The following is a 20,712-nucleotide window of genomic DNA, read 5'->3' as shown; positions in this document are numbered from 1 at the left end:
TGAGCCAGCCAGAGGGCAGGGTGCCGAGGGACACTGAGCCAGGAGGCTGTCCTAGATGGGGTCCAATCGAGCTCCAACCTCATCCCATTGGGGAGCTGTGAGCCTGTCTCTTGAAACCTCAGGCTCTACTGGGAAGCAATGTTTTTTGTTCATCTAGGTACACACACGCATACACACGCACATACGCTTCAGTGGAAGGAAACTGGCCTTTGGGAGTCAGAGTCCTTGGCTTAACACTCACTAACTGCGTGACCTTGGGCGAGTCAGTTAACCAATCTGGTTTTTAGTTTTCTCATCTATAATATGGGAAGAATAAGATCCCGAGAATGGGAGGAGCACTCTGGGGAAGCTATCATGCCAAGAGCTTGTTTGCGATGCAGGTGTGAGAGTTGCTGTTAGGAGTGGAGTGATGGTGGATGCAGGTTCCACGAGGGCGTATGCACAGCTGGCGTTTACCTGTCTCCAGCAGCACTGGTTATGTCTCTTTGTTTTCTTTAATACCCACGGCCCTCCTCACCACCTCCCTGCTTCCTGCCCACGTGTCTGCCTCCCTGAGGTCTGTGCTGGAGCCCAGAGGGGCTCTGGGAACCAGGCCTCATGGACTGCTCAGAGGTTCTGGTTGCCTGGGAATTGGCATGTGTGTGACAGAGATTCTGCCTGTATAAATGCATGCCTGAATGTTTGGCTATCTGCGTAAATACACTTCTATGTGGGTTCCCGGATCCATGTAGCCTGTCTGTATGCCTCTCTGTATGTCTGTCTGGGTTCATACATAAAGAGTGTACACATATGGGGTTAGATGTTTGCTCGGTGGAGGCTGGTGTGGTCAGCAGGGTGTGTGTACGTAGGATGCCAGGCTGAGTGTGTGCTGGTGTCAGCGTTTTCGGTTGTATGTGTGGGTATGTGCACTATTCCCATTTCTTTCTATCCAGCTTTGTGTGTGTGTCTAGCTGAGCCTGTGAGGACACAGAGGTGTGAGTGTATGTGCCTGTGTGTGACAAGGTGGGCCCGGCGGTCGGCGTGTGCGTGTGCCTGGGAGTGCACACGCTCCGCCTGGCTCTCTGCATCTCGCTGTGTCGGGAGCCAAACCGGCTCCTGCCTGTCTCAAAGCTCTCTGGATGTGTGTTTGGCAGGGCGTGGGGGCGTGCGGCTGATCCTCTGCTGTCCCTGCAGGTTTCCAGTCTTGAGGCCTGTGACTGCGGACACTGGGGTCACTGTGGATCAGTGTTGGCTCCCTCCTACCTCAGCCTTTCTCCGGGTTTTCAGGGTCATGGTGTGGCGGTGTGACTGGTCACGGTGTCCCTGTGGGTCTGTTTCACCATGGGCCAGTCTGTGCTTGTGTGTGAGTATGTGCATGTGTGGATTTGTATGACCTCGTCATTGTGTGTCTGTACATCGCTGTGTGACTCCATGTGTGTCAGTGGGTCCTTGTGCTATGTCATTGTATGTCTGTGCCAGTACAGCTGTGTGTCAGTGTCAACATGTATGAGGTCTGTGTGCCATGGGTCTGTCAGCACAACAGCGCCTCAGTGTTTGTGTGGTACCTTTTTGTAACTTGTGTGTGTGTGTGTGTGTGTGTGTGTATGAGAGACCCTTTGTGAGACAGTGTGTGTGTCTGTGTCACTGTGTTTGTATGTGCCTGCTTCCCTCCTCCCTCCCTCCCTCAAGCTCTCTCTCTCTCTCTCTCTCTCTCTCTCCCTCTCTCTGTAGGAGCCAGACAACTCCCCAAGCCTGGATTAGGGACAATTTATCCACAGGCAGAGAAGGAGAATTCCAACCTGCCAGAGCCTCCCTCCTCTGATCCGTCCCCCCTTTCCGTGTGGTTGGGTGGGCACAGAAACACAGCCCAGCAGCTCCCAAGCACTCGGGGAGCCCCCACCTCTACAGCTCCCTAGAGGCCCAGGAGGAAGCAAAAGATGGAAACCTGGGTGGCCCCAGGGCCCTCCAGTGGGGGTGGACTGGCTGCCCCCCATCCAGGCCCCCACAGCTCAGCTCTTCTTGGCCTTGTTCTCCTACATATGGTGGTGGTGGTGGGGAGTCTGCATGGGGTCTGCCTGGCCCTGGGGGCTGGGGGGACCTAAGGAACAAAGCTGCCCCCAGCCCCTCCACAACCTGATACTCCCTAGCTGATAAATGCCAGTCCCCCCAAACGTGAGTGACTGGGGAACTTGCGACTGTGCCCACACGGGCTGGGGGGGGACGCTGGGAGGCAGAGGACAGTGTGGTGGGGGGAATGCGGCGAGGGGGAAGCAGGGGCTGGGCTGGGACCAAGGCTCCCTTCACGGTGCTCCAGGCGCAAGGCAGAATCACATGTTTCCCATTAGCTGCTCTGGCCTCCTTGTTCAGGGGGTGTTGGCTGGGGGAGATTTGTTCTGGTTGCAGACACCAGCCGAGACCACACAAGAGAGAGAGAGAGAGAGAGAGAGAGAGAGAGAGAGAGAGAGAGATTGCCAGAAGGAGAGAGGAAAAGACAGACAGAAGAGGGAGAAAGATACACAGGGAGACAGACACACAGAGGGAGAGAAACAGAGAGACTTGAGAGAGAGACGGGCAGAAACAGAGAGACAGGCAACACACACACAGAGACAGTGAGGAGAGGAAAGCAGGGAGGGGTTGAGACCCTGTCAGAGGCTGAAGAGAGGGTGTCGGGTGGCCCAGAGTGAGCCAGAGGCCAGGAAAGACGAAGAGCCAGAGGGCAGAGGGGCTCCAGGGAGGAGAGCCCCACAGCGACACAGGGAGAGGACGGGGGACCAGATGTTTTCCTGGGAGTCTGAGAAAGGGATGGCAGAACGGGGTGGGCCGGGAGAGGGCTGGGGTGGGCCCGCATGGGCAGCAGACAGGCTGGGCTGGTGGCGCGGCGGGCAGGGGGAGTGACGCCCGGGCTGGCCGGGCAGAGGCGGCCAGGCGCCCAGCCTCCCGCCTTCTGACCCTCGAGCCTCGGAGAGATAACAGGCCCGAATAGTGCTGACTTGCGGTTCAGAAATCCAATATCCTCCTCGGCGCACTAATCGACTACCTGAGCTCCCGGCCCGCGCCGAGCTGCCCCGATTAATCCTGCGGCTCCACAGCCTTAATTAGTTTAACAGTTTCGGGGGCAGAAGAGGCTGGGAATAGGGTCCCCAGGCTCTTGGGGACACAGCCCCTCCTTGTGCAAACCCTGCTTGGTGCCCATCTATGCAGTCACATACCTGCTCTGGCCCCTGAGGCCCCTTTCCCCACCATCTGAAAAACAATGGGTCCTCCCTTCTGGGAAAGGGTCCCAAGGGGTGGCACCTGGGTCAGAAGGTAGGCTATGTGGGACTGACACCCCCTAGCCCACACTTGTCCCCATGCTCAGGGCCTCAGCGTTTCCTCTGGGGCTCTGTGGTCTGCATGGGGAGGCCCTGCCAACTGCCAGCCCCATGTCACCGGGCAACATGTCGTCTCTTAGGGTGAGAGACGAGCTCCCAAGTTACTGACAACTTCCCAACAGCATGAGATAATCACACATGTCACTCCCCACAACAGCATGAGACGGGCACATGGTGACATCTCTCACACACACACACAACAGCCACAGAGACAGACCTGTGAGTCGGTGACAACCCTCCTAACAGAATGAGCTAAGCACATAACCTGTCGCTTCCCCAAAAACGTGAGATGGGCACATCTGACACCCCTAGATAGTATGGGACAGGTACACAGGTTGTCACCCCTCACAACAGTACAACTAACACACAACCAGGGAACCCCCTCCACAAAAACAGGATGTGGATACACAGAGAACTCGTCATACACACATAAAACGTGAGACAAGCCCCATCTTCCAGGTGTGAGGAAGGCAGAGACCCCTTCACCTACCACCTAGTATCGAGGCAGGGACACAACGCTGCTTCTTCCCCATGAATCCTCCCTCCAGAGAGCGGGATGGGATGGGTACATGACGTGTCACCTCCCTGACTGTTTCGGACAGGTGATAGCCCACCTCACCCCTCCCCCATCACTGTTGCCAGTCTGGGCGGTGCTGTCCTCTGTCTGCAGAGGCGTCACAGCTCACAGGGCATGAATGTCACCCTAGCACTGCCAGAGCTGGGCACAGCCACACGTTGCCCCAGTGACAAACACCACTGGCCCCAGGAGGAGGTGGAGGCACACAGGGCTCTGGGTGTGACCTTGGTCCCTGGACACCAGAAGGGGAGGTGCTGTGGCTTCCCGCCTGGGCAACCCAGCCGCTGGGTGCCTGGCTGGGTGCCTGGGGAGAGCAGTGCTGGGGAGGAAGCTGCCCGGGCACACAGACTACCTGGAAATGCCTCCTCCCCCAGCCCCCAACCCACCCCACCCCACTTCTAATGTAATGTCTTGTGTGTCTAGGGAGGGGGCAGAATGAGCTGTGGAGGTAGGGCTGTCCTGAGGCTCGAGGAGCTATTTCTACAGACTGCTTACAGATGTATGGGGAGCAGGGAGCTAGGGGCTGCTGTCGCCATGCACTCTCTGAGGGGGAACAATGGCTTGAGACTCCCACTTCCAGGGGAGCCCCTCTTCCTTACAAAGGCCCCCTCTCCAAACTTCAGGCCACAGAGCTGGGGACAAGGAGGCCAAAGTCCAGGGGCATGACTCAGCCAGGGAACAGGCCCAGCCTGCTGGCCATGGTGGTGAGGGAGGCCTGGAGCCAAGAGGCCTGGGTTCAAGTCTGCACTACTCCTCAGCGGCCGGGCTGGATGACCTTGGAGCAGCCGCTCAGCTTCCTCGGCTTTGGGGAGGGGAGAAGGGGCCAGAGCCAGGCAAGTGCCAGGGTCCGAAGGCGGCTGAAGCCAGAGACCAGCGAGCAGGGCGCTGCAGGCTGCGGGAAGGACAGAGCGGTTCGAACCTGGCTCTGCTGCTGGCTCATGAGGACTCTCATCTTTCCGTACCTCAGTTTCCTCATCTGTACAGCAGGGACAACAGCACCAGCCTCACAGGACAATGTGGCATATAAGTGTGCAGGTGCTTAAGAAAGGGGAAGCTTCTTATTGAAGAGGGAAACAGACTAAGAGAGGGCAGGAGACTCGCCCAAGCCATGGAGCAAGTTAGTATCAGCTGGACTCAGCCACCACCTCCTGGCTTCCCACCTGGAGCTCTTTCTTTAAGACTGACAGATCCTGAGTGTGTGTGTGTGTGTGTGTGTGCGCGCAGGGGGAAGGACAAGGGATGTTGGGGTGTTGTTGGATATAGTGTCGCCCTACCACACAGTGAAGACCAAGGAATCTGACAAGAATCTCATATACTCCGCCTTTATCCTAAACCCCACTTGGCCTACCTTCAAATCTTGGACAAGAGGGGCAGCTCTAAGGGAGGGATGCAGCCCACACTATGACCAGCACCAGCACCTGGTGCTTGGAAGGACTAGAGGATCTGGGATGTCAGTGTTCAGGGTCCCCTCATTGTGCAGGAGCCCAGAGAGGGACAGGCCTAGCCTGAGGTCACACAGCATGACGGCAGCAGAGCCCAGAGCCCTGGTCAGGGACAGCCTCAGAGCATAGTCCCTCTAGCCCCTGGGGGTGGCTGGAGCTGGGGGGCCCTGGGGGACTGAGCAAAACGTGGCGACAGATGGCCTGCCGAGGCAGCGGCGATCTGGGCGGCTGGCAGGCATGCTCGCTCCCGCGCAGGGAAGCGGCTAATTTTAGCTGAGGCCTCGATGCCAGCTTTGTTCCCCCCACCCACCCGCCGAGGGGGCCCAGCATGCCTTGCGTGCAACCCGCCTCCCCCAGGCACCCCTACTCCCCCGCCTGGCCCCTTGGTAAGTAGTGCCCAGACCCCAGGGTCCTGGAACTGTCTGTCTGACCAGGCCTCGCCACACCCAGAGGCAAGGCCTGGGACCTGGAGGCTCGGCTCCTCCACCCCAGGGCCTGTTTGCCCATGACTCCAAGCTCATTCCTTGAAGAGGGGCGAGGGAGGAAGGACAGAGGCCACTGCCCAGACTGGGAGGGAGGGCCCCACAGCAGGGGCTGCCAGTCTTGGGGGGAGGCGGGGCACTGTCCTCCGCCCGACACTTAAGGAGACAGGACCCTGATTCTATCCATGCCCTGAGACAGACAAATTCTTCTGTGTGGAGTCCCTCTGGTGTTGGTGAGCACGGGGGCTGGAGTCACTCTAGCCTTTCCTTGTTCCTCATAACTTTGACTTTGCTCCAGAAACCCAAGGTACTTGAAAGAAGTCAGGGATAGAGCAAGGGTAATACCCTGTATCACTGGGGGAAACTGAGGCATAGTCTGAGACAGCCATCATTACAGCAGGGGAGGGGACAAATTCCAGTTATCAGTGAGGCCTAGATATGCTCTTCTTTGAATCTTTATAGCTAGGGAGCTTCTTGGGTCAGCTTGGCCCCTGGGACGACCCCCTGCCCCCACCTAGCTGGAGAACGGACTAGATGGATGGAGCTCATCCTCAGAAAGCCTGGAACGGGAGGCCGAGCACTCTTGTTTCCTGGGGTCCCACTATCTGCAGGCTCTTTAACCTTAGACCCCTGCCTCTTTTCAGGTTCAACTACACATGCCCAGTGGGGCTTCCAGGACATCTGGCTCCTCCTAGAAAGGGGGCTCCTTTGGGGTGACTGTGGAGGCCCCCCAGATCCCTAACCAGTGGCTTCGAGGGAAGAGATCAAGTAGGAAATAGAGGAAGGAGACCTGAAAGGCCCAGCCCTGAAAGAAATCTACGTATTTAGAGGGAGAGAGTCAGAGGGAAGAAGAGAGCAAGGGGAGGGAGAAATCAAGGCAGAGAATCAGATCCTGGGGGAGAGGCAGAGAGGGGGAGAGAGAGAGAGAGAGAGAGACAGAGGGAGAGAAGGAGGACAGAGGGGCAAGAGAAACATGGCAGAATGAAGCTTAAGGAGAAAGAGATAAGGAGGGAAGGGAAGAAAGAGAGGGAGAGAGGGTCGCAAGCTAGAGGAAGGAAAACAGGAGAGAGACTCAAGAAGAAAGAGATAGAGAAGGAGGAAGAAAAAGACAAAGAGAGAGACAGGCAGGATGATGCAGAGACAAAGACACACACACACACACACACACACACACACACACACACACAGGAGATGGGTAAGGAGCCTGAGGAGCCTGCCACAGACAGGCCGAGGCACAGAAAACCAGCGACCCCGGGAGCTGGAGACAGACAGAGGGATTGACACACCCAGAGACCAACAGAGACAGTCTGAGGGTGAGACACACTTGATGGGGCGGGAAGAAGGGGGAGACACTGAGTGATGGAGTGTGGGGGGAACAGCAGGAGTAGGCAGAGGCGAGGAGGCGTGAGGGGAGAGGGAAGGGGGGGGAGGAGGAGGAGGAGGAGGAGGAGAAGGAGGACCACGAAGGAAGACTACGGGAGATGTCATCGCCAGAACTGGGGGGGACAGAGGACAGAAATGGAATGTGGGTCTGGGCATGAGGCTCACAGATGCATCGGCTCCGGTTTCAGCTGGGGCAGTTGGCTGCTAAGGTTGGGGGAGGAAGGAGCAGAGCTGGTGAGGGAGGGGGGCCTGTTGCCATGGTGGCGGGCACGGCAGGGGCACAGTCTGCTGGCACTTGGAGCTCTGGGCATGGTAGGGGGCTGACTGAGGGGGGAAAAGGGAGGTAATGAAGAAACCTCGCCCCTGCCCTTGGGGCTCCACCAGAAAGAAAGTTTCCAAAGGGCAGATAGGAGATGTTGGAAGTGGAACAGGGCTCTGGGCCCTGCCCAACCCCATGGAGGCTGCCAAGGGGGCACCATTCTCCAGGTCACCTGTGGGCATCCCATGTTCCCACTCGTACCTCAGGCTGGCCCCTGGGGACCCTCCTTCTCTGTCCCCTCCAGTCTAGCTGAAGATCCTGCATGCTGCTACTGCTGCTGCTGCTTGCAGGGGAGCAGCAAGATTGTGAATTCAGGATCTGTAATCCTAACACAGAGCCCGAGCCTACCGGGCTCCAGTTGCCAAGGCGACGGTGGGTCAGAGGGCAGTGCGGGGCGCCCGCTCCTCCAAGTCAGAATCCCAATTGTTAAAGCCCAAGAATAAACAGCTGAAGCGGCCATGGGGGGGCCGGGAGGGGGGCTGAGGTCTGCATCAGCTCAGTGTGGTGTTGTCAAGCGAGATGTCACTAATTGTCTGAAGGAACAGGCTGAGGCAGCTCTTAACTGCTTCCGTGCCACCGGAGACACCTTGGCTGCCTGGCCCCATCCCTGGGGCCTCCCAGCATTCCACTGGGCCAGCTTGTTGGTGGGGGGAGTGCTGGCCGAGCAAAATCCCTGCCTCCCTTGCACTGAACCCCACATACTTTGGCTCCCAGTATTCCTCTGTGCCCAACTTGGAACCTCTCACCTGCAAGCTAAATCCTTATGTATGTCCCCAGTACCAGTAAGCCCCCAATCACTGGGCCCATAATACTCCTTGCAGCTCAGAATTGCCCCTTCGGCCTACAAAAGCCCTCCTGGCTCCCTGAACATCTTCCCCCCTTCTTCCCAGAAGTCAGGGGTCCTGATGCATATGTGTGGACTGCAGAAGAAGCTAGGCTTGGGGTTCTTCTGATCTTTGAGGGATGGGTAGGGCAGAGGCCCTCCTATGGGGAAAGGGAAGGCCCAAAGCAACTCTCTGCAACCCCTTGCTCTTAGTCACGCACACAGCCAAACACCTGAAGGGAGCTGGAAACGTGGTTTCTAGCTTTGATTGGTCTACCTACTTGCTGTGTCACTTTAGACAAGGCACTTTCCCTCCAGGATCCCGACTCTTCCTCTACCACCCATCCTAAACATTCAGTGGTGCCTATTCTGAGCCAGGTGGTGTCTGTAACCCCCAACCAGAGGAATTCCCAATACAGGAGGTGAGAGGGGCCGCATAATACAAGGTAGAAGCCAGTGGAAATGCATCACGTAAGATAGTCCGTGAAAAACACGGAGCAGTGTCTAGTACACAGTAGGCTGTTCAGTGGACAGCAGTGGTGTTAACTAGTAGTACAGTTATTACAGAAGGCCACTAAAAGGACGTAGGTAATCAGAAAAAAAGAGGGGGGGTCGGTTCTGGGAAATCTTCCTGCAGAAAGTGGTACTTGGCAAAATTTGGACAGGTGGGCACGAAGGCAGAGCACTCCAGGGGAGAGGAGGCCCGGTGAGGCGCTTCAAGAGGAGCTGAGCTGCGTGGTCTCGGGGTCGCGTGTTCGGCCTCTCCACGAGCAGGAAGGGCGAAGCCTTCAACGGTCTCCCCGCCCCATAGGCCGGCCCTGCCTCCTCCTCCACCTCCCGCCGACTCCACCCACGGCGCGTCCAGAACACCGGGAGCCGTGCCTGCGAGGGGGTGGGCGGCCCGCGGGCAGGGCTCCCGGAGATTGGTGGCACCTGGAGTGAAGGCGCGGGGGGCGGGGTCGGGGCTTCGGGGACGCCCCCTGCCCCAGACCCTTTCCCCAGCTCTCAGCGCTGGGCCCCGGGAGGGGGCGCTCAGCTGGCTTCACCGCGCCTCTCAGGTGGGGGCCGGGGCGCTGTCCGTGGGCGGGGAGCTGGGCGCGGAAGCAGGGGATCCCCCAGAGAGGGCCCAGCCCAGCCCCAGGCTGGACGCTTACAAAAGGCGACTTGTTCTTTCTCGGGATGCCTGCGCCTTCTCAAACATACCTACAGCCACACTCCAGGGACAGCTACACCCACAACCGCACAAAGCCTGCCAGGGTGGGGAGTGGGGGGCTGGCGACGGCCCTAAAGGTCGTCGGCTGTAAGAACAGTCCTGCTGCGAACCACCCCTAGCCACATACTCAACACCATTCACCTCGCCCCCTCCCACCCCAAATAACCTGAACATCCTCAGAGACTCATGCATAGCCTTGGGGACACTGATGCAGTCACATTCTCAAAACTACTCCCTCCCTCATACCGTCTATAGCTCATCAACTCAGGCTCTGGAGTCAGACTGCCAGCTGCAATCCAGGTTCCACACTGTGTGTGACCTTGGCATCCAAAAGGCTTATTAAGATCACTTTTTACTGAGCACTTATTCTGTGCCAGTCCTCAAACTACCCTACATGGTGAGTACTATTGGTCTTATTTTGTAGATGGGGAAACTGAGGCTTAGGTTAAATAGCTTGCCTAAGACAGAGGCAAGGATTTGAACCCCCATGTTCTCCAATATCTTGGCCTCCCATTATACCACCTTACACCCTAGCACCCCACCACACACAACCACAGACAGCGAAGACATCTCAGAGTCGAAGTGTAATTCTCCACCCCAAACACATCTCAATGTCACAGTCTAGTACCAGGCAGTTTTTCTCACTACTCAGACTGTGTGTGTGTGTGTGTGTGTGTCTGGAGTTGGGGGGGGCGGTATCTCCTACCTCTAAGCTTCCTGTCCCTGATGCTGGTGCTGGCCGTCAGTCATTATAAATGGGGCACAGAGTGAGAGCAGGGCCACAACAGGCTACCTCTAACCTTTCCAGCAGGCTCACCTCCAACTCCCCTGACCCCAGGATGACAAAACACTGCCATACTGGTTGGGGCACCTGGCCTGCCGCTTTTCCTGACCCTGTGGGTCTGGACTTTCTCCTAGCTCCCAACCCCTACTGAGAACAAGTTGAAACAAACTCCTTCCTGGGGATGTCAAAGCACCTTTCCTGGGGGAGGCGGCACTGTGATCCCCTGAGCCTGGCTAGGGAGAAGGATCAGGTTACTCTTTCCCCAGCTGTGCCTGGACTCCTTGGGGCTGACCTTTCACCTCATCCAGGCCAGGACCCAAAGGGGGCCAGAGTCCAGCCTTCACCTCCTGTTAACCCTCTGCATTCCTCATCTTTCCATTCCTGAGCCCCCAGTGGGTCTCAGGAAGCCCAGCCTGGCATGCCAACCTTTCCCTACCCTCCCATCCTGGGGTCCGGTTTCCCAGAGAGCTTTACAGAATGCTCCTCCCTGCCCCCTGCCCAAGCTGCCCTGCCGGGATCAGATACCTCCGCCCAAGCAGCTGAAAATGACCTGGGCTATTTTCGCTCTGGGATCACATTGCAACTCCCCCTTGAGTAGGCAGCTTCCCACACCCCTGCAACCCATCGCCCCCCACCCTTCATCGCTCAACCAGGGCCACTAACAGGACAGGAGGGCTTTTAGAAACCAATGGCCTAAGCCCCTCAAATGGGGAGACTGAGGCCATGAGGAGCCAGGCACAGGGCTGGGCAGAGAACCAGGTTTCCTGGGTCCCTGCCCAGGTCTCTTTCTACTGTCTAGCACAGCCTGCTCTGTACCCTAGATCTCAAAGCCTCTGACCCAGCCAGAAACCCAGCCAACCTCCCCCAAGCACCAGAAAGTCACACTGGAGGCTACCCACAAGTCCCTGTGCTGCCCTGCATGTCAGAAACCTTTGCCACACTCTTCTCTTTGTTTAGAATTGGGACCAGGTCTGTACCTGTGTCACAGATCACTGGAAGGTTTTAGGGGGTGCAAACTGGGAGGAAAGATGGAGAAGCTGAGGCCTAGAGGAGTGGGAGGGGGATTCAGGATTTATATTGCTTAATACTTCCATGTTCCCAGCAGCCCCTACCCCCAGCTTCTTGGTCACCCCCCCTTCCATTCCTATAAACCCAGCCCCCTCCAGGCCCCTGCCCCTGCCCCTCTGCCTCAAGCCCCAGCCCTCCTAGGCAGGAATGTGACTGGTCAGGTCTGAGCTGACCACATGAGTGGCCATAAGGTGACAGACCCCCATCCTCCCATCCCCCCAGCCTGGGGGAGCTCACATACCAAGGCAATGGGTGGGGGAGCTACTTTAACCCTTTGCAGCCTGGACTTCAGGGAGAAAAGGAGGGGTATTCTACTTCCTATGGTCAATCTCATATGGGGGCTGCCAGGTTGGGGGGGGTACAAGCAGAATCTACTTCAGCAAAGGGGGCAGAATGGGGGTAACTGCCCAGCTAGTCCCCATTAAGAAAACTATTCTTTACACCCCATGTTTAATCTCATCTCCCATGACATTTGGAAAATCAGTCATGAGCTGGCACTGAGGTCAAAGAAGGAAAAGAGGCATCATGAACCCCAACCTCAGGAGCCCCCAGTCTGACAGGAGAAATGTAACCCTGCCCTGGGGAGTCTGATGGGGGAGACCAGGCACAGAGGCTGGGACAAAGAGCTGAGAGCACAGAAGAGCAGAGAAGAGCAGAGAAGAGCGTGGAGCTGCAGCAGAAGTGGGAGGAAGCCAGGGCAGCAGAATAAGCCAGGTGGGGTCAGACTGGGCAGGCTTCCCGGAGGCCCCTCGGCCCACACCCCTCCCCCCAGGCTCTGGAATCTCGGGGGTCAGGGCTGAGGGACAGCCCCACCCCCTGCTCCCCTCAGGCTCAGGAATTCCACCAGCCAAGGGGGGGTGGCTGCTTCGGCCTCAGTCCAAGTTGGCTCCCACTGGACCGGGAACTGCAGCTCCTCCTCAGCCCCCTACCCCCACCGCAGCCCCGGGGCTGGCCCCCAGCCCCCTTCCCTCCCCCTCCCTAGCCTGGCACGGTGTGTGCCAGGCGCTGGCAGAAAACAAACCCGCCGGGGTGGGTTTGCAGGGAGCGGGGTAACCTTGACACAGTTGCGGCAGTCGCTAATGGCAGACACACACTCCGCCTGTTCTGGGGGGACTGTTGCCGTTGCTAGGAAACCAGCAGCCGCGTGAATGGAAATGGGTCAGTAAACCTGGGGAGAGATAGTGTGACACTCGAACCACTGCAGCTGCTCCAGCCCACACCGAAATCCCTCCTCTTCAATATTTATCACTCCCGCCTGGGCCCTTAGCTCTGCCAGACCCTGCACCAGCCTGGCCCTCAGTCCCCCCCACCCAGGCTCAACAGGGGTTGGGGGGAAAAGAGATGGGGAGGTTGCTTATCCATTGGGGGGGCCCCAGGCGGGATGGAACTGGTTCTGGAGGAGATTGAACAGGAAACAGTCTAATCCCGTGGTGGGGAAGGGGTTAAAAGGTCAATTCACGCCTGTTCCTTACTTAGGCACCGTGGTAAAATTACTTTGAGAGCGAGCAGGCTTGCAGCTGCCTGCCTGCCTACCTACCTGGGCTGCCTGCCTGCCTACCTGCACAGGGACTGATTAGGACAAGGAGACTTCCCTCCCCGTGTCCTCCTGGGGCCTCCCCCTTCATAAGGGATGAAGGAGGAAAAGGCATCCAAAACATGGCCAGGATCAACTCACAGCCTGAAAACACCAGTTGATGGTTCCAGTACAATCCAACAGCAGCCCAGATGGCCAGGAACTGCCTATTGCCTTACAACACCATCCTGTACAGCTACAAACACCCCAGACAACCAGACACCCACTGTTCAGAAAACCTTGACAACACCCCTACACAGATACCCCCACAATAGAACATGACAACTGCAATTCAGAACAGTGCCATTCAGCTTGAAACCCATAACAAGCAGACAAACCTAGGCACAGGCAAAACAGCGCTGTGTTAGACTGTGCTGACTCTTCTACCACTTCCCCAGAAGGCTGGAGCTTCCCCAGCAGCCGGCCCGGACGGATGCAAAGCCTGGTTCTGTGGTTCATGTGTGTTTTTTCGTCCCTCCCACTGCCAGTCTTGCACACACCCCAATACACTGCCCCTGTGATCGCTTTTCTGGAGACACCATCCCACAAGCTAGCTGCCTTGCCCACCGTAGTCTGGCTCCCTGGAGGCTGAATGGTCACTGACACATACATTCCCTCCCCCTAGAAGCATGCAGTCTCATAGCCCCGCCTGACACAAGCTCTTGTTCTTATGCACAGGGCTCTCTACAGACAACAGGCACCCTGGGACTCAGCAGTGCCACTCACTGGGGTGACATGCCCCCTCCACCCACCACAATCTCAGCCAGTATCCCTGAAGGGTGTGTCTTGGAAGGGAGGCACTCCAACCTTCTGGAGGAGGGGGGATACCTTGACAGGAATCTCCCAGCTGACTTGGTTCTCTGTGTGCTCCTATCTCCTAGGATACATCAGTCAACACAGGCTCAGAGCCTGTCAGAGCTAGAAGGTGCCTTAGGGAGTCACTAATCCAGCCTCCTCTGCTATGTAGAAGGAAACCAAGGCCCAGAAAGGGGAAGCAGCCTGCCTAAAGTCACACAGCCCAACTGCTGGTTTCAGCCCCTTTCTCTTTTACAGTCCATCACGGGGAGCCCTTAATGGGTTGGAGAGAAACTGGAGAGGAGTGAGGTACAAGTCAGCCATGGAGGGCTTTCCTGAGGCAGAGGGAGGTGGGACTGGACTAGTTGGGAGAAGTCTGTAGTCCCAGAGAGGAGTTTATGAGAACTGCCCAGCAGTGCATTCAGGGACACAAGCACCTGGCAGCCCTGGAATCTGGGCCACATAAATTTGGTCAAATCCAGATTTTGCCCAAAAGATCTGGTGGACACTCATCCAGGCACCACAGAGCTGTCTCCCCAAACCAAAGGGAAGGAAAGTTTAACCTGTTCCCTATACATGGCCTTGAATGCAAGTTCCTTCTAAGGTCCAGGGCATCCCTACCTTTTATTTAAATAGCCCTCTGCCAAGAAGATGCATGAGTAAAGAGGTGTTCTGCTAGGTAGTTTTTATTTCAATTCCATTTTGCAGAAGAGCAAACGGAGGCTCATAAAGGCAGGGTAATTTGCTCAAGCTCACACAGAAAACAAATAGAGCCTTGAGCTCCTTCCAGTACACCAGGGTCTTTCCCAGTGGACAAGGCAGGCCAATCAAACAGGAAACAAGGAGCACTGGAGTTGGGGGAGGCTGAGAGTTGACACAGGCCCAGGCGACATCCTGGGCTGAGGACATCCTGGTCTGAGGGGAGCCCAGAGGCATCTGAAGTTGAATCTGGTATCTGGCAGTGGTGGAGTAAAAGGTCAGCAAGGAGATGGGAGGGAGAAGAAAGCAGAATTCCACCAGCTTCACAGCCTGCCTGGGCTGTACCCTGGGGAGCCAGCCCAGAGCTCTCTGCCAGCCCCCACCCCCACCCTCACCCCCACCCCCAGTGGAACAGCAGAAGGAGCACTGTGAGGAGACTATTGAGACAGAGACCTTGGGAAGCAAAATCTCACAGGGTTGTTGAAGGGGAAGGGGATTCAAATACTTTTGAGGGCTGCCTCTACCCCCCTGGATGGGACTGGGTGTTACACAGGTGCCCTTTATTTACCATCCTTGCTATGTGCAGACAGTATGAGAACTGCTTTAAATGTTGTGCAACTTTAAGCCCCACCACAAGGCCGTGCCTATCTACAATTATCTAGTTTTTCAAATGAGGAAAGGGAAACTCAGGAGTGAAGGGACTTGTTCAAGGTCACACTGCCAGTGAACGGCAGAGAAGGCATTCCAACTGTGCCTGTCCCCACGGCTTTTGTTAACATGGTGAGGGTGTGTTGGGTGGAGGCAGGAAATGGAATTGAACGGGGGCCATTGGCAGGTGGAGACGGGGTCCACCATCAGGCAGGGGAGGTGCCTGCTGAGTTGCCAAAAGGTTCATCAGTTCGCAGAGCACCAAATGGTGTTGGCAAGTAGTAAAGTTGTGGAAAAGCACCCCCTCCCCTCCCCAACAAAGGGCAGTATAGCCCTCTTTCCTTCCCCCAGCTCACAGTGCCAAGAGTGAGCCCTGAGAGGTCACTTACCTACGCCCCTGGATCTCAGGGTTCCTGTAAAAGGAAGCCCCTCCAGCCCAGAAGCCCTTTACTGGACTCAGGGACCTGCAAGGTGCAGAGCCGCCCCCAAAGAAAGCTGCCGCTGCCGCCGTCGGGGAAATTATCCAGGATTTTTCCAGCACGTCCACCCCCCCACCGGATCGGCAGTTGGGGGGCAGAGGGCGGGGGGGCGTTGGTGTTGAGAGAGGACTGCCTCGCCTGCCTCCTAGAAGCCCTTTTAGACGCTACCTCTGGCTCGAGTCCGCAGGCCCAGCCGTTCTCAGGGCCAGAACGGCCCGCCCCCGAGTTTTCCCGCCGCCGCCTCTCGGGCTACCTGGCAGGCTAAGCTGCCCCCTGATCCCTGCCACCCCCGCCTCTCTCCCAGATGAGGCCGCGGAGTTTCTGACTCCTGGAGGAGGTGACGGGCCGAGAGGGAAACCAGGCGGCTGGGGGAGGGGCATTGCCTGCACCTGGCCCCTCTCCGCCGCCCGGGCCGGGAGGGGCGGGACTGGACCCCCGCCAGACCCGAAAAGCGCGGCGGGGGAGGGGGGTGTCCCCGTAGTCTCCCGCAGTCTGAGGCCGGTCGGCAAGATCTCCCCCCACCGCCCTCGCCGCGGAGGCGCCCCCTAGGGTCGGGCGACGAGGCGCCCCTTCCCGAGCCGTGCGCTCAGCCCTCTCCCCCGGCCGGCCGCGCTCTCCAGCTGCAGGAAATTCCAGAAGCTCTCCATCATCCCCGCGCAGCGCGCAGCCCGGGCTGCCAAGGCTCCCCGAAGGAGAGCCACATGCCGGCCGGCCGCGCGGCCCGCCCTCGCCCCCCCACCCCGTCCAACGCGGCCGGGTAGCCACGTCGGGCCGGGGCCGAGCGGGCCGCCCCTTCCCGCGCCCTGGGCCCGGCGGAATGCGTGGCAGCCCCGGCCGGGGGCTATTTTGAGCGGGAGGGGAGCGGCCCAGCCTCGGTGTTTTCGGCTTTTTCCTGGCCCCCGGCCCGCCAGCCTGGGCCTCGGCTGCCCGCGGAGTGGGGAGGAGGGTCACGTGGCGGGGGAAGGGGAGGGCCGCCGCGATCCGGCCCGGGCCCGGGGCCGGGAGGCACCCGGCTGCGGCCCGGACCTGCGCTATGCGCCGGGCTGAGTGGCGGGATTATTAATAGCGCGCCCGGCTCCAGCGGTGGCTCCAGGGCGCCCGCTACCTGCACGCCCCTCCTCCGGTAAGCGCAGGCGGCCAGGGCACTACCTCCCCAGCGGCGGACTCAGGCCTAACTGGATAACTCCACTGCGCACCAGTGTGGCCAGTCACCAGCCTCGATTTCCTTACCTGTACACTGGGGACGAGCTAGCTACCTGGCTTTATATGATGGGTACCATAAAGGTCTTGCTTCCTGTGTGCCTCTCCGTGAGAAAAACACCTTCACGTTCGGGGGTTTCAGTTTTCCCATTTATAAAGTAATGGGATCCAAGAAGTCCCTTTCTAGGGAAAGAGCCCTTTACATTTGAACAATGCGTTTTCACTGACAGCCCATTTGTGCCTAGCGACTACCCAATCAATGGTCATTGCCAACACTGAGCACTTGCCCTGCATTATTAACATGTATTAACTCACTTGATTATAAGGGCTCCATAAAGTAGGTAATATTATCATTTTTGCTGATGAGAAAACTGAAGTTCAGGAAGGTTAAGTGACCCACCAAAGGTCACACAATGGCAGAGCCCAAAGTCAGAAAATCTCTGGTTTCAGAGTCTAAGTTAACCACTGAACATGCAGTATTCACCCTGATACAAGCAGAACAAGCATTGTACCTTTTTTACCGAGGAGGAAAATGAGGCTCAAAGTGTGATTTGCCCAAAGTTGCCTTTGGCCAGTTAGTGGCAGAGGTGGCATCCAACACAAATCTTCCAGCTCCTAGTCTAATGCCCCACTGCAGCCCTCTCAATCTGTTCAGCTCCTGCCACGGGGCAGCTAAAGGGGCCCCCAGGATAGGGTTCTAGAAATCCACACCAAGCTGTGTCTAGGACTCTAGGACCACCTTCTGCTCCCAAGTGTCAGTCCCAGACTACTGGACCTTCAGGATCCACTAATCCATCAAATTCTAGACTCAGACCAGCTTCAGAGCCATGGGGACAGGGGCATTTGGGGGCGAGGAGAGATGGCATACAGGGGGAACAGCTTGGGATAGGGCCTGGAGCTGCTTCCTGCCCCCCCCCCACAAGCAAGGAAGCACAAAGGCTGGCAGGCCCCCCACTCCGCCCCGGAAACCTGGCAGTTTATTTCTGTCTCTGGGCCCCCTGTTTCCACAGAGTCAGTCCAGGAAGGCTGGCAGCAGCTGGCTTGGAGGGGTGGAGCTCCTGCTCCCTCAAGGGTCCAGCTGCCACCCTGCCCCCCGAACCAGCCAGGCCAGACCAGACTCAAGTCAGAGGTGACATTGCAATGAGGGAGAGAGGAGCTGGGGGCCAGTGCTCCGAGGCGATACCAAATACCTGGAGAGGCCCAGAGCCCCAACAGAGATTCTACCTGAGGCCAGCCAATCAGGACTCCAAGAGGAAGAACCCCACCCACCCCCCAACTTACCGCCCAGATGTTCTCCCAGGCCAAGTCAGTCTACACCCAGTCTGCTAAGGGTGTAACCTCTGGCGAGGCCAGCCCTATTTACTCTCGATCATTCTGGCTCATAATTCCTCTGGACCCTGGTCCCAAAGAAATGCCTGCTTCTATTATAAACCTGTGCTGTTCAATATGGTAGCCACTAGCCATGTGTGGCTACTGAGCACTGGGAATGTGGCTAGTCCACATTGGGATGTGCTGTAAGTATAAAATATATACCAGATTCTGAAGTCTTAGTATGAAAAAAAAAGAATGTAAAATATCTCCTTAATAATTTTATAATGATTATATGTTGAAATATTTTAGATATACTGAGTTAGATAAGATATATTATTAAAATTAATTTCATTTATTTCTTTTTACTTTGTTTAATGTGGCTACTAGAAAATTTTAAATTACATATGTGGCTTCCATTATATTTCTATTGGATAGTGCTGTTCTGGATCTTATGGTGCTCTGGCTTAGGACCAAGGCTTTGCCTGCTCTAGATCAATATCTGTGAGGCTTTAGCTCACCCACTTCCCCATATCCAGACCACAGCCTTATGTGTGGGTCTAAATCTCACCACCCCATACCACCCCACCCCAGCTTTCTGTGAACCTGCCATGGATCTAGGTTCCAACTTGACATTCCAGCCTTGTTTGCTTAGATCATTGTCTAATAAGGTTTAAAAATCTATACATATCCTTCAAGAGGAGTAAGCTTCTAGATCAAGGGTTGGCAAACTATGGCCCATGGACCAAATCCGGCCTGTTCTCTGTTTTTGTAATTCAAGTTTGACTGGAAGACTGCCAGCTCATCTGTTTATGCATTGTCTATGACTGCTTTCAAGGTACAGTGGCAGAGGTGAGTAATCATGACAGAGACTGAATGGCCTACAAAGTCTAAAATTTTTATTATCTGGCTTTTTTATAGAAAGACCCTGTTCTAGATAACCAACAAGTCCAACCCACCATAAATCATTCCAGCCAAAGCCCATGGCCTTCTCTATCTAGATCACCTCCTGCTGTGGTTCTAAATGGTGCTACTGACCAGGATCTAAACCAGAGGCTAACATGAGTCCTCTGGTGCTGGTTTCCGAATTCTACTCTGATGTCAGCAGATGGGCCCCAGGACTCCTCTCTGGGATGGAAAGGGTGTCTCCCTTTTCGAACTGCCCTAGAGAGATCAAGGCCCATGGGCCCTTCTTAGTGGCCTTGGGATGGGAGAGGAGGGTAGATTCCAGAGATAGCACTGGAGGCTGAGTCAAAGAGTCAGGGGTGAGCCCTTACACAACAGGGGGGCAGAACATAATCTGGCTAAGAAAATAGAGTAGCCCCAGGCACCACACCTTCTCAGCAGGCTCCAGAGTTGAGGGTTACCGGGTAGATAGCAAGCCCTCTGGAAGCCAGACCAGGGGGCTCTAGGGGAAATCTTCCTCTCCAGCCACCTGCTGCACCTCACTCAGGGCTGAGCTGGCACCACTGCCCCTCACCCCTTCCCTGTAGCTCTGCTTTCTCCATGGCCTTCTTCGAAAACCCTCCCATATCTTCCCTCTTCTCTGCCATTTCTCCTTCCTCAATCCTAGAATCCTAGGCTAACCTTTATGGTTAAGATCTCAGGCTCTGGAGCTGACAAGCCCAGGCTTAAATTCCAGGTCTGGCTCTGGGCAAGTCACTTCACTGCTCTAGGCCTCCTCAGTTTCCTCATCTGTAAAACAGAAAATAATAATGGTACCTATTTCCATTAGGTACCAGCTGGTACCTGGTGGTTGTTCGGCTCTAATGAGATCATGAGGTGGATCGCTTTGCCCAGCACCTGGCCCATAATAAGCGTTTAGTACTAACTGCTATTTTATTACTATTGATCATCTAGCTTGATTCCATGGATGGACTTTGGCAGGTCTGTTAACCTCACAAATTTTTACCAAAACTTCTTTATTTAACTGGCGAGAAGGCCCCTAGCCCTGAACATCTTCTCAAAATGGATCCTTAGCCCAAATGATAAAAAAAAAAAAAAAAGGGGGGTGGGTGAGTGCTTTTAGTTCATTCCAAATGGGAAAACAGAGGCACACAGAGGCCAAGGGACTAGCCCCAGGTCCCTCAGAGCCAAGGCTAGAACCCAGAATATCCTCTCCCAGGCCCTCTCCTTCCACCAGTCCTAGTTGTCTCCCCGATCTGACCTCATCACTTCTCACCCGCTTGGCTGTGACAGCCGCCCAGTGGACTGCCACCTCCAGTCGCCTTCACTGAATCTCCTCCACCAAGTGCCAGATACATCTTCCTCAAATCCCATTCTTGTGACACTGTGTCTCTGCCCTGAAACCTTTAATAGCTCCCTACTGCTGACGACAACATCAAGGTGGAGGTCTTTAGCCTGACATTCAAGGGCCTTCACAGCCAGCTCTGGCCCTGCCAGCCTCCTCGCTGTTCCCTCTCATCTGGTCAGTGGGGCTGACTTCTTCCTCTCCTCTCTTTCTTCCCCTTAGTCTCAACACCACCTACACACTCGCTCAGTTCTGGACAGATTCTGCCCCTTTGCTCAATCACACAGTGTCTCAGGCCTTGCCTGCTGCCCCTGCTCT

The sequence above is a fragment of the Propithecus coquereli genome, unplaced genomic scaffold (assembly GCF_000956105.1).
Source record: "Propithecus coquereli isolate 6110/MARCELLA unplaced genomic scaffold, Pcoq_1.0 Scaffold239, whole genome shotgun sequence".
In the NCBI taxonomy this organism is placed as follows: Eukaryota; Metazoa; Chordata; class Mammalia; order Primates; family Indriidae; genus Propithecus; species Propithecus coquereli.
Note: the sequence above shows the minus strand (reverse complement) of the source record.